Source organism: Lolium perenne, chromosome 2, assembly GCF_019359855.2.
Source record: "Lolium perenne isolate Kyuss_39 chromosome 2, Kyuss_2.0, whole genome shotgun sequence".
In the NCBI taxonomy this organism is placed as follows: domain Eukaryota; kingdom Viridiplantae; phylum Streptophyta; class Magnoliopsida; order Poales; family Poaceae; genus Lolium; species Lolium perenne.
Window position 1 is genome coordinate 291,131,386 of NC_067245.2, and position 13,186 is coordinate 291,144,571.

At 41.6% G+C, this 13,186-nt stretch overlaps 1 long non-coding RNA gene across 1 annotated transcript; it reads right to left on the reverse strand.

The window, feature by feature from the left end:
• Window positions 1–8,843: 8,843 nt before the first annotated feature.
• Window positions 8,844–12,856, reverse strand: LOC139835340 (uncharacterized). The gene is made up of 3 exons (XR_011751139.1): window positions 12,126–12,856; window positions 10,887–10,999; window positions 8,844–9,205 (listed from the first exon to the last, which is right to left on the reverse strand). It is a non-coding gene; the product is annotated as an uncharacterized lncRNA (long non-coding RNA).
• Between the last annotated feature and the right edge of the window lie 330 nt (window positions 12,857–13,186).

The following is a 13,186-nucleotide window of genomic DNA, read 5'->3' on the forward strand; positions in this document are numbered from 1 at the left end:
CGCTTAGCGATCTTCGAGGGTATGATGATCTCATCTCGCTGCTACCATCTACTAGATTAGAACTTGGCTTGTTTTTCGTTCTTGCGGTAGGAATTTTTTTTGTTTTCTATGCTATGAATCCCTACACATCCCATCGACTAGGTCGAGGACTAACGACAAATCCACCATCCTCGGGCTAGCACCCCCAGCGCCGTCATGGACAACGACAGACGACATCGACACATCAAGAAATAGATCTCGCCATATCTGAAGAACGGCGAGAATACCAAGTTGCCGACCTGAAAGATCGACAAGCACACGTTGCCAACAACTCCGAGACGTCGCCGTAAATGTCGCCGCCGAAGTGGGATTGGAGTTGAGGCAGATTATTTTGTCCGGTCGCTGCTCCCACCACCCCAACAACACACCACGGCAAACACACCCTTACTACAAAGCGGAGGAACGAGGTCCTCTCCCCCTCCTGCCGCCGGAGCGGCAAGCGCAGGGAGAGGGGCCCAAGGCTGCTGCCCGTGAAGATGGGATATGGCCGCCTGCCGTCCGCCGCCTTGGAGAGAGAGGCAAAACGGTTCGTGCTGCAAACCCAGTTCAAGCAGAGAGCCAAGCACAATGGATAGGGAGTTGGGGGCAGTAGCAGGAAAGCCGTTACGAGTGCTCGATCTCGAGCACCCCTACGGGACAAAAACCTAGTACCATCAGAGCTCGACAACAGTTCTAACATCAGCCAACTAGCAAAAAAATACCACTCAAAACAACACCAAAAGAACACAGCTACGAACCAACAGGAAAAGGCTAAAAGTGTTCACCGGGCGCAGGAAGATCTTCTCTTTCTGCACTTTTCTTTCTTTTTTTTCCTTAGAGCTACACCTGATCAGGGAACACACCATCACTAAGTGGTCAATCATGTAAGGAACATGATCACCAACTCCTCGCGTGATTAGGGTCATGCCAGCAGCTTCTTCATCTTCCTTGTCCCCTCAATCATCAAGTTCTTGCCATCTGAAGTCTGCAAACCTGCCCAGTATAGCAAGAAAGAGCACATAGTAAAAACTGCCTCTAGAGGAGATCGGAGAATATAGTTCTCACAAGCCACACGATTCCGAACTATCCGAATTTCCCAGCGAACAGCTGACACACCAACCATATAAAACTTTTTTCCCACCGGCTAAGAAACAACAAAACCAACAAACCACTTGCCAGAGTTTCCTGGGGCAAACTGTTGTACCAAAACGTTTCCCAATGACCCCCCCACACAATTTTCGCAACAGAACAAGTAAAAAACAAGTGATTGCTAGTTTCCATTTATTGAAAAAAACGAACACACATGATTTCCTAACCACTATCGTTTCCTCAAATTATCCCTCGTAGGAATAGCATTCCTAAAAACTTGCCACATGAGGATTTGAATTTTCAAGGGCATTTTTCCCTTCCAAATTAATTTGTTATTAGGACTTAAAAGGGTCCGCTCCAATAGCCAATAAACATATTTCGTCGAAAATTTCTTATTTCTAGTAAGACCCTAGACAATACGATCAGGAGCATCGTTCAACTAAATGCCATGGAACCTATTATGAATCTACTCCCACTGAGCAAGAGTTTCTCTATGTAATATTCTCCTTAAGTGCTCATAACACTTGAGAGCATAGGATACCTAATTGTGTACATCTCATGGCATTCATCATTTCAAATCACTTATGTTTTTTTTACTCATCGAATATCAAACACACTCAAATCTTGCTAAAAAAACCCACTCGACAAGAACACTTTCTAGATGTTTCCGTATTGAACTTTTTCAATATTTCTTCCATGTACTTTGACTTAACCTTATTATGCACCTCAATCTATCTTTATAACTCTTGATGCTCAATATGGTTTTAGTCTTGGTCATTTAAATCAAAATTGTTTTCTAGTGAAATTTTTATTGTGTCAAGTAAAGATATATCATTTCCAATAAACGATATGTAATCCACGTAATGTATTAGAAATGTGTCTCAATGCTCCCACTCAATTTCTTGCTATTGATTATTTCATCGAGTAAAGATTCTAACTCCGCAATCCTTACTTCTTCATTGAAGTCTGCATACCCATCTAGCATTCTATGGATTAGCAAAAATCTCAGTTGTATCTTGTATACAACCTTAATACACACTTCAGTTAAGGAATGCAGTTTTGGTACCCAACTAACATATCTGGTAATCAAAATATCCAGTGATTACTAGAATAATCTATATAGACTTTAAGTATCGCTACGGAAGATCTAATCTTATCGTAGTAAACTCCTTGAACTTTGTCAAACACAATCTTTCGAAAAGTGGAGCCGTTTAAAGGATATGACATCCACGTCTACTTATTTGTAGATCCATGTACTTTCAAAAAATCTGTATACCTGTGGAAGGTTTAGTTCCAATATTGATTATGGATACTATCTTGGATTTAATGGCACTTAGTCAGTTAACGGAGTCAGGGCTCATCATAACTTATTTGCATGTAGTTGGTTTGTTATTGTTCAACAATAATTCTTTCTCCTCAAATATTTTGTTTGATCACAAAGTCAACCAGAACTACAAGGTTCAATAGGTACTTCAATCTCCAGGAATACAACACTTTGTAGACGTGGGAGCCATGAGCATCGTGCCCGCCTCTGGAACTATTTCTGTCACTGCCCTACTTTGCTCATCTTGCTTAGATTCAATAATCATATCGAGTTCTATTGTCCTCCTACTAAAACTTTTACGAGAAACTTCTCCTCAAAACATACACCACTAAGGGCGACAAACACATTTTTCCTATGGTTCTTTTGGTGGAAGGAGTACCCTTTTTAAACACTGGGATAAACTACAAAGATATTTATCCAATTTTGCTTGTAAACTTATTTTACTCATGCTTGGCATGTCAAAATATGAAAACAGGGTTCAAGTTTTTATTCCAAGCCATAACTCACATGGACATCATTTTAACATATCAAGATGGCTCTCTATTTAGTGGGAAAACGGTAATCTCTAAAACATAGTTCTCAAAACATATACCATAAGTTTATTTTAAATTGACATCATTAATCTCACCATGTCTAAACATGTTCGATCATTTCTCTCGACCACTTCATATTCCTGTGGTGTTTCGTGAGGCATAAGTTGTGGAACCAATTTTGGAACACTTAGATACCTGCTAAGCTTGTAACTCAAATATTCTCCTCTATGATCATAATCATAGATTTTTAGTTTTCTTGTTACAAATGATTTTTACATCATGCTGAAATTCATTGAACTTATTTCAATGTTTCAAACTTCTTTCTCATATAGTAGATACATTTGTATACATCTACTTAAATTCACCGACGGAACTTTTATGAAGTAGAAGAATCTATCGCACACGATTACACTTGACAGAGCACATACATCAGCACGTACATTTTCCAGTCAGTAAATTGTTTGTTCAACCTTTTGGCCTCTGAACATTTGAGTCAATTTTCTTTTATAAAAGGTTTAAAAGGGTAGAATGATTCAAAAATTAAGTTACTTTGAAAGTCCATTTCCGCGGAGTTTCTTCATGCATTATTTCTAATATGATCCAAATGGCAGTTTCACGCATAAGTGGCATTCAAATCATTCAATCTTGTGGTGTTTTAGCATCAGTGCTATGAATGTATTTCACCATTATAACGAATAATTCATTTTCTTATGAAAACTTCCATTTGCTTAATTACATCAGACCAGAACAAATAACACTTTATTAAGTTCCTTAGAATAAATCTTGATGGGTAGATAGAGTCGATGATGAACATAATGACATTTTATTTCGTTCTTGACGCGCATCACACCACATTCTTTTTAGTCACTTAAGCCGTTGTATTCTTGTATTGCGTTGAGTTGTATGACACTTCAGACCAATCAATTTAGTACAACTACCCAAAAGTTACATTAGCGTAACCAAACAAATAATTACATTCATAACATATATATCTCCATATACACCTTAGCTAGACATTCTAGTATCTTCCTTTCCGCCAAATACTTTTGCAGTTCCTTTTTCGGTTTCCTCCTTCTTCAGAAGATATTCTCAAATCAAACGTGGTGCCAGCAGTTTTGGAACATGGTCCTAGGTGTGTATAATTGAGTACTAGCACCCTCGGAATTGCACTTTGAATTCGATCATCATATGATATATTTTCTTCCAGATTTCACTATAAGCAATCTTTTAGTGTGATGAACAAGCCACTCTCATTATTCATCCCATCATGACAACTTTTTGATGAAGCTACCATATCTTAATCGGATTAGATATGTGACATGGGTATACTTTATTGGGCCCGTGACTTCAGTATCCCTCATACATATTCGGGAAGAATCCCTTGAAGCTAGAAAACAGGAAGCATCGGACGCCCAGGAACTAAGCGTGTCAAATAAGGAAAGGCCATCTAGGAGAGGACATAAACATAGCCTCGTATGATTACTTTTAAACTGACCCGAACTGGCCTCTGAGACATAGCCTCCTATATAAAGGCTAGAGGAGCCAGCGGGAGAGATATCGAATCAACTGTTGTAATCCTAGTTTTGTTCTAGCTTTACGACGACTTTGCCTTACAATCAATACATTGTTGGACTACCTTTTTTCCTGGCCAGTCAACGAAACCACCAAGGCACCTATTTCCGAAAACCCTAAGTCCATATCCATGGAGATTGCCGAGGTTAACCCTCGAAAATTGGCGCCGTTTGTGGGAAATCTAGGCGCTGGAGTCATTGATTCGGTGGATTTTTTGCCGTCACCAAGCAACAACTGGAAGATCATTGTTGGCAAGATCCGCTTTGGCGCCAGTGATTTTCTTCCACACCCACCCACCTTTCTCCCGGTCCTAGACAGTCTCGACCAGGGGATGGATATGACTATCGGAAGCTTCAACTTCCACATCGGGTCGAGGGGCACTATTCACCGTCCCCGCTACGATGGCATCCACTAAGGACGTCCTTGAGGTCTTCTTCCTCTGTCAACACCCGGATTTTTAAGTCCAGATGCCTATTATGCCATTCATCGCAATCCTAGGAATATTGTTTTTGCGAGACATAATAGATGGATATCACAGAACATCATTCATTACAACACATAATTGTCTTACAACAAAGGATCACATGATCCAGTCTCATTACAATAATAGTTGATCTATTGATCAATTACAGAACACATAGCGGAAGCGAAGTAGCGGTTGTGGTCCATATGTTCCACAGGCAACTGTTGACGTCAAGAGTGGTCCTAGTTGTCGTAGACGTCCTGCTGTCCTTCATCTTGGTACTGGGGTTCATTTTCATAGTCTGGCCATTTGAGTAGCCAGGGACAAAGCCATGAGTACTTTAAAGTACTCGCAAAATAATACTAATGTAAGTACTATCAACTATGGTAAAGGGGTGCTAAGCTCTAAGTTCATTTGCATAAAGCCAGTTTTATTTCATAACCATTTAGTAAACAAGACTCTTCATTTGCCTAACTTAACTCAAGTGTGAATATTAGTGTCATTCCCACAACTCTGTTGTGATTCAAAGTCAAGTCACCTTTCAAACTCAAGTCACAAGTCACCATTCATATTTTTGGAAAAGTTCTGATGACGGAACAGTATGGCCTTTCCAACTGTCCTTGACCGCGGACGCTGCTATTCGAATAGGTTTACACTCTGCAGAGGTTGCACACTTGTGCCACAACATTTGATTACATCCGTCAGGGATAACCCTGAATAATCATAACTCAGTATGCGGATCATCAACCATTAACCTTTCACTTACACACCCTAGTATAGGCACCTCTCCCAATGAGCTTGGCCTCCCGGTGATAGCCAACTGTTATCCCGGGAACTGCACAGGGCTTGGGTCGTACAATCACCTCGTTTCACGTCGTTTCACTTTCAACGGAGGCAGAATCGGCATAACCTCTATGACGCTTGTTCAGAGGGAACCCATACTAAGACACATAAATTTCCAGCTAAAGCCTTACCCATAATCAGATATTGTGGGGGTACTCAAGAATTGGAATGGTATCGCATCCGAACCCAACCATCAGTTTTTGGTAAATTTCACCAAGTCATTCACAAGTCACATTCATCTTCCAAAATCTTTCAATAGAATGACTCATCATTCCAAGGTTTTCAAAGTCATTGGTTTTCACAAGTTCCCATCTAGAGTAGTCTATTTTAGTTTAGCACTAGCAACTAGTCATGAGGGGTACTAACTAGTTTATAGCTCTCTAGGCTAAGTGTGATGCTCTTGTACTACTCCATATCTAGACCAAGTGAATCATGAATCAAAAATAAACTTTGATAAACCAAAGCCAAAACTTGTAAGGTAAAAACTTGGGATAGGATCATTGAGCATAAAGTAAAAGGTAATGGTGCCTTGCTCTTGTGGAGCTTTGCACTTGGGTAGACTTGCAAGAATATTAGCTTGCCTTGATTGGGGTAGTGATCAAGGTTCTCTTCTTCTTCTTGGTAGAATACCTCCTCCTCTTGATAGTCTCCGGTGCTAGCGTCTATAAACGAATACAATGATATAATCACCCAACAATACTTAAGTAGACTAATTAGCCTTAATAGCTCACACAAGATGATCTAGCATCATCCTAATCATTACTCCACATTTATACTAGGGTTTCTTCTTAGGTTTTGGAAAACAACTCCTTTTATTGAAATAGCGATTAGGGTTTCTATTTAGTTCTTTGGAGAAAATAATTTCCTCTCATTGAATCTTGTTAAGATTTAATCTCCTCAAATAACAATGTATGATCACATGTTGACCAAGGTCAACACTTCACACTTATTATTTGAGAAACATGATTTAAATGAGGTTCTATACCACATGCAATTTAAATCCTATTTGATTTAATATCCACAAGTGAGCAATTATGAGACCATGCAACAAGGGTCATCAGCTTACTTCAAACTACTTGGGAAGATGATTTACATGAGGTGCTACACCTCATTGATTTAAAATCCTAAGTTTGAAAATGATTTAAATGGGCTAGAAATGACTACATAGCCATTATTTTTCTCTAGCCCATGATCATACAAAGTAACTATGGTATTTTCTTACATAATAAATTAGAAAACATAAAATTTGATTTATGAGAGTTGGAAACAACTCAAAATCACTTATGGTTGATTTTCTAAATTTATTTGAATTCTGAAAACTCTCTGACTTGTTATTTTTACTATTCAAATTCTACAACAGCTGTTGATTTGAATCCAATGTGGTTGGATAGAGCTTTTGACAAGCTTTCCAACAATATAAACTTGGTCAAATTTGGTTCAGTAGATTTGAAGCTATTTGATTTTTACTAGAGCATCTGCAAGCAAATTCCATGAAAAGATTTAAAACGAATTCAAAAAGTGGGCTCGGGCGGAAAAGGATTTGGGCCGCAGAGGGGGAGAAAGAGCTAGGCCAGCCCAACTAGCGCGCCACGCATGCAGCGGGCCGCCTGACAGGTGGGGGCCACTCGTCAGTCTCTTATTAAACCCGAAATGGTATGCAGCGACACGAGCCATTGGATTAAAAGCCGATCGGACGGCGCATGATCGTCGTCTACCGCGGTGAGAGAGGCTACTGGCGCGGCTAGGGTTGGAGGTGGGGGAGCTCACCGGCGGTCGGCGGTCGTCGGCGAGGGTGCACGGCGGCGTTGTCGAGGACGAGGAAGCGAGCGGTGGTCGTGGGAGGAGCGGAGGTGGTCGGGATCTTCTCTGGCGTTGAGCTACTGTGGCGGCGGTCTCCGGCTAAATTGCGGCGGTGGAGTGGACAATGTGGAGCGGAGAGGTGTCGAGGAAGGTCAGAGAGGGAAGGGGAAGGTGATGGTGTGCTGGGATTGCTCAGGGAGGGGCTCTATTTATAGGGTCGAGAGGGGCCGAGGCGGAGCGGGGTAGGTCATCATCGTCGTCAAGGCTACGGTGGGCTAGCATCACGGGCGAGGGTGCAGCAGTGTTGGCGATGTCACCGCGGACCTAACGCGCGTCGTGGCGAGGACAGGGGTTGACGGAGGTGGGCAGGCGACGTCCTGTTCTGTCGGGCCCGTGGCGGAGGACGTCGTCGGCGTCGTCGTCTACAGGGCGCGGGAGAGCCAATGGCGGTGTCTGGGAGGCTGCTAATGTCATGGGGACCAGGTGGGTGAGAGGAGAGGGCATGAGGAGGACGGAGTGACGAGGGAGAGGGGAGGTACTGGCGCGTCCAGGACCATGCTGGGGCGCGCTCTGGCGTGGTGATCACTTCGGGGCACGTCACGTTCTCGCGTTTGTCATCGTCTCCTTGGCCATGGCTGGTGTCCAGCAGGTACAGGGTGATGAGGTGATCCTCCAGGACATGGTGAGAGAGAGAGAGGGAGTGGAGTGGTTTTGGGCATGGTGGTGATCATGAGGGTCGGCATGGTCATGCTTTGTGATCCTTTGTGCAATTCTTTGGGTCTCTGAGGGCATAGCACTGGTGTGTGAGGTGAGGCTGAGGGTTTTGACAAGGTGAGCAAGGGGAGGGAGGTCTAGAGCATGCACAAATAATATTTGTCAAAGTGTATGTAACACATGCCAAGTCTTTGGCATGGTTTTGTGTGAGGATGATCATGGCAAAGCTATGTGAGGTCATGGTGGGGTTTTAGAGGTACAAAGTACTATAGATGATCTCAAGATAGATAAAGGTGAGGTGGTACATAGTGGTTGGGGGTGGTTGTACCCTAATTTTTTTTAAGAGCTCTGACAGTAGGAAAGGCTCCTACTGTCTTTTTGTATTAATCATACGTAACTTTACATGGTGTCCTCCTGGAGAGGAAGGAAGAATCAAGAGAAAGTTACAAGCAGGGTTCCTATTTTCACACTAAATACTGTCGACAAATTCAAAGATAAAGTTGTGAAGGTCTTCTTTGGTTGTGGGGACCCCGGACTAGCTGTCCGAAATTCCCTGTTATGTATACCGTTCACGATCCCATGATCAGTGCGCCGTGAACACATAACCGAACTGATATCAAATTACACCATCCATTACAAAGCGGAATAAGAAAATTACAACATGGTCACATGACCAATACTTACATAATAGCCTCGAAGGGCCTAACTAAACATCAGAGTAGCATCATCACTTCAGCAGCGCAGTACCCAAGTCATCTGCCATAACCCTACAGGCAACTGACTGGGAAGACGTTCCTAGCTCGCATAGACGTCGTCAACTCCTTCTTCATCCATCGTGTTCCTCCAAGTCTGGCCAAGTAAATAGCCAGGGACAAAGCCGTGAGTACATTGGAATTGTACTCGCAAACCATCAAGAAGGTGATAACAATTCTAACTAAAGAAGACAAGAGAGAAATAATAGTTTCTCTTGTGGATAAAGCATGAGGAAGAGAATCAGTTTCTCTTGTGGATATAGCATCCCAACTTCAGCTTAAAGGGAACACTAAGAGGGTTCTATGACATCTCTATATCTTTGTTGAAGAAGATACTCTAAAAGATATCCTATGACATCTCTATATCTTTGTTGAAGAAGATAATCTAAAAGATATCCTATGACATCTCTATATCTTTGTTGAAGAAGTTACTTCAAAAGAGTTCCACAACATAAAACACTAGGATGGGGTAACCCAATTTTATTTATCCTTCCCGACCATCTCCATATGGTCGACACATCCTTTCCCGTACCCTTCCGGTACTTCAAAAAGAGTTCTTTCCTTTCCTTTGTCAAACAATTTTGTAAAACAAAACTCATCAGGCTAAGCAACAGCCATTCCAACCGTCCATGACCGCGGACACGGCTATTCGAATAGATTTGACTCTGCAGAGTTTGCACACTTTCCCCACAAGATCCGCGAGTTCATCATGTGGGCATCATCCCCGCATATCAACTATGCCATGACAAAAACTCGGACATAGCCTTTCGCCTATTCGTCTTAGCACGGGATCCTACCCTATGGAGTATGTACCTCCCCGGCACCGTGGCAGCTCACCTCACTTTGAGCGTGGCTCCACCGCCAAGCCAGGAGACCCATAGTGTCTTCCGGACGGGTCAGCCCCGAAGGCCTCCCGTTATACTATTGTCTCCACCAACGACAATCTGGATTCAGGGGTAACCTTACCCTTATATAGTTGTGCGGTGTCCCATGTTAAGAAGAACAAACTACGAGCTAAGCCCCATCCCACTCCAGGGTAATGTGGTTGCGTGGGTTAATTGTCACGGGTGAATACTTAGACGCCAAAGTTTTCGAAAACAAGATTTTCTTTCCAACCATCTTTGCCAAGATCCTTTCCTTTCATAAACACACACTTGGGTAAGTCCAACTCACCCAAGGTTTTCATAAAACATTTACAACAAGGTAAGCCTTGAGGGGTTCCCAACCTAAAGTTTCATGAGTTGAACTACTATTGCACCACGGCCGAGATGAGAGTCATCACGCCATAGATGGTGTGAAAAGGAGTAATGGAGTGGATCATACTTGCTTAAGGTAAGCATGTACTATGACCACACAAGGAGGATTATACTTTCAGATTTGTGGTGCTAAATATACAACTTAGATAGTGGATTATCACTATCCAACATACTCTCCAATGGGTACACGGCATACTCCTCTCAAGTTGAGAATACACCAAGATCATGACATTGATACCTCTATACTACAAAAGTGGTGGGTGTAGTGTAAGTCATTATCTTGAGATGGAACATGCTCAAGTCGAGCATACAAGATAACCAAGAGGAATAGCACGGCCATGATACCATGCATCCCATAATCACAAAGACAATAGTGGAGTATCACCACTAGGGAGTACTCCACTAGCAACCATACATATATGACAATAATAAGGAGAACAACACACATAGAACCAAGGTGCTTTGGACATCAACAAATGACATCCAACTAGACACCGAATCAGAGGTCAAAAGATGGCTTGCCTTGGCTTATTTGTCCCTGTACTTCTTCAACTCCATCAATATAAGAATTCCAACAATATAAATAATCTTCTCATCCGATTCCACTTCTTCTTCTTCTCCGGAATTGTTTGCATCTATCGCCGAAAAATATAAAAGGAACACAATCAATCACATTGCATCAACAAGACAACATTCAACAATCAACAACTAACCATGCAGCCAAGGTATAACATACTAAAGACCTATAGACACCACAAAACAATTTTTAAGAGTTTTAATTTAGAAAACCCCATTTAATTTCCTAGTAAAGGTATGAGTGCATCACAACTTAGCAATTGCCTCGCTCGGTTATCACCATGGTATAAACCAAATATCCCCTGGTAGATAACATCATAAAGATTACAAGTGCATTAGTTTGGCAACAAAAACATTCACATTATAATTTGAAACATTTTTGGAAAAGCGGGCAATCATTCTCCCTATTTTAAGAAGCTTACATAACACTACACAAGAATAGGAGCAAATGATATGCCCCACCATTTGAAGACTTAAGCAAAACAAAAGAGCTAAAGTTAAATTGCAGAGGTTTTGTTTTGCAAGCATAAAACAAAGGTTGCCCATCTCTACTAAAAAGAGTTGGTCAAGGGTTTTAAATAAACCGAAAAGTTTTGCTTCAACAATGCATGTCACACATAAACATTACTAACAGCAACAAATATGTATTAACAGAGACTAATAATATTTTTCCTATATAGCCAGCACTAATACAAGACTAACCCAATTGGAATCACCCAAAAATATTAAACCTACAATTTTAAGAATTTCTTTGAATCTGACTGTACATAAAACAAGATCTGTAAGCCATAAATCGTAGAAAAATCCTAAAAATATGAGGCTACTGGCATTCGAAAGATATTTAAACAGAGATTCACACACAATTGGATTTGGGTTCAAATTGTTTCTGAAACTCTCACAATTGGATTTACAAATTTACTGCATGTTTTAACCATTTGCTTTAACTATGGAGTTGCAGAACAGATAAAGGTTTGAATCTTGTTTAAGATGATTAAGAAAACATTCAGTAATCCTACAGAATTGGAATCACACAATTAGGTTCAAAAATGGATTTTTGATGATTTAAAAGCTAACAGCCATGTCTGCAGAACACACAGAACAAGTTTAATTCATCAAAAATCATACACAAATCATAAAAATATGAGGTCAGCTGAATCTGAAAGGTATTGAATAGGTGGTTCTTACCCAATTGGTTTCATTCAAAAATTCGTTTCCAAACTCCTGGTTTAATTCGACAAAGTCAGATCTGACCAGATCTTGATCTGTGTACCACTTCAATTTCTGGAGGTCATTTGAAGTGAAACCAACACCAAAATGAAGGTACTGGAGAGGGCTTTCACCCACAGTTGAGTTTGCTCAAAAAGGTTTTGTAAAACGGAAGAAATCTAACAAACAGTGATTCTGCATGTTTGCAGAACTTTATTTATCATGCAAAATCCGTAAGGAATTTGAGGATGAGACCAACTCCAAGTTGTATATCTTTTCAATACCTATCTGTGGAACTTTGAATCACTCGATTTGGATCTGCACACGAGATTTGGCGGATTTTACAAGTTCGTACCAGAATCTGAAACAGCAAGATAACAGAAATTACTGCAAGGTTTTGGACGAACTTTGCTCAACAACTTCAGATCTGAGGATAGCTCAACCTTCTCCATGCTTGGACCAACATGCACCTGCATCAAGATCCAATATAGTGAGAGGAGAAAGGAGAAAGAGAGCTGGATTCATCAAAAATTAGGGGAGAAGAGAGTGAGAGGGAAGCTCTCATGGTGAGGGGAAGCTTGAGGGAGGGGGAGAGCTTCCTCTTGGTGAATCTCCATGGCCATGGCCGGCCATGAAGCTTAGGAGGAGCAGCAGCTCGTGGGGAGGGGTAGGAGAAGAGTGTGAGAGAGTGGAGAGTGAGAAAAAATGAAGCAAAGGGGAGAAGTGGCCGGCCAAGGGCCAATTTATAGAGGGAGAGTGGTGGCTGCCTCCTTTTTTGATTGGCCAAGGAAGGTGGCTGCCCATTTAATTGTTGGGGTAGTTGGGAGGCAAGGCTTGTGGAGGAAGGAAAAGAAGAGGAAGGGCTGGCCAAAAATCTTGCCATGGCCGGCTCCTTTCTTGCCAAGCTCAAGTGAACAATGTGAGAGAGAGGTACAACATCAATGTGTATAGACCAAGGCATGATGTTGAGAAGATAATGTCAATAAGTGACTTTGATAATGGTAAAAATAGGAGTAGATACCTATAGATAAAAATAATGG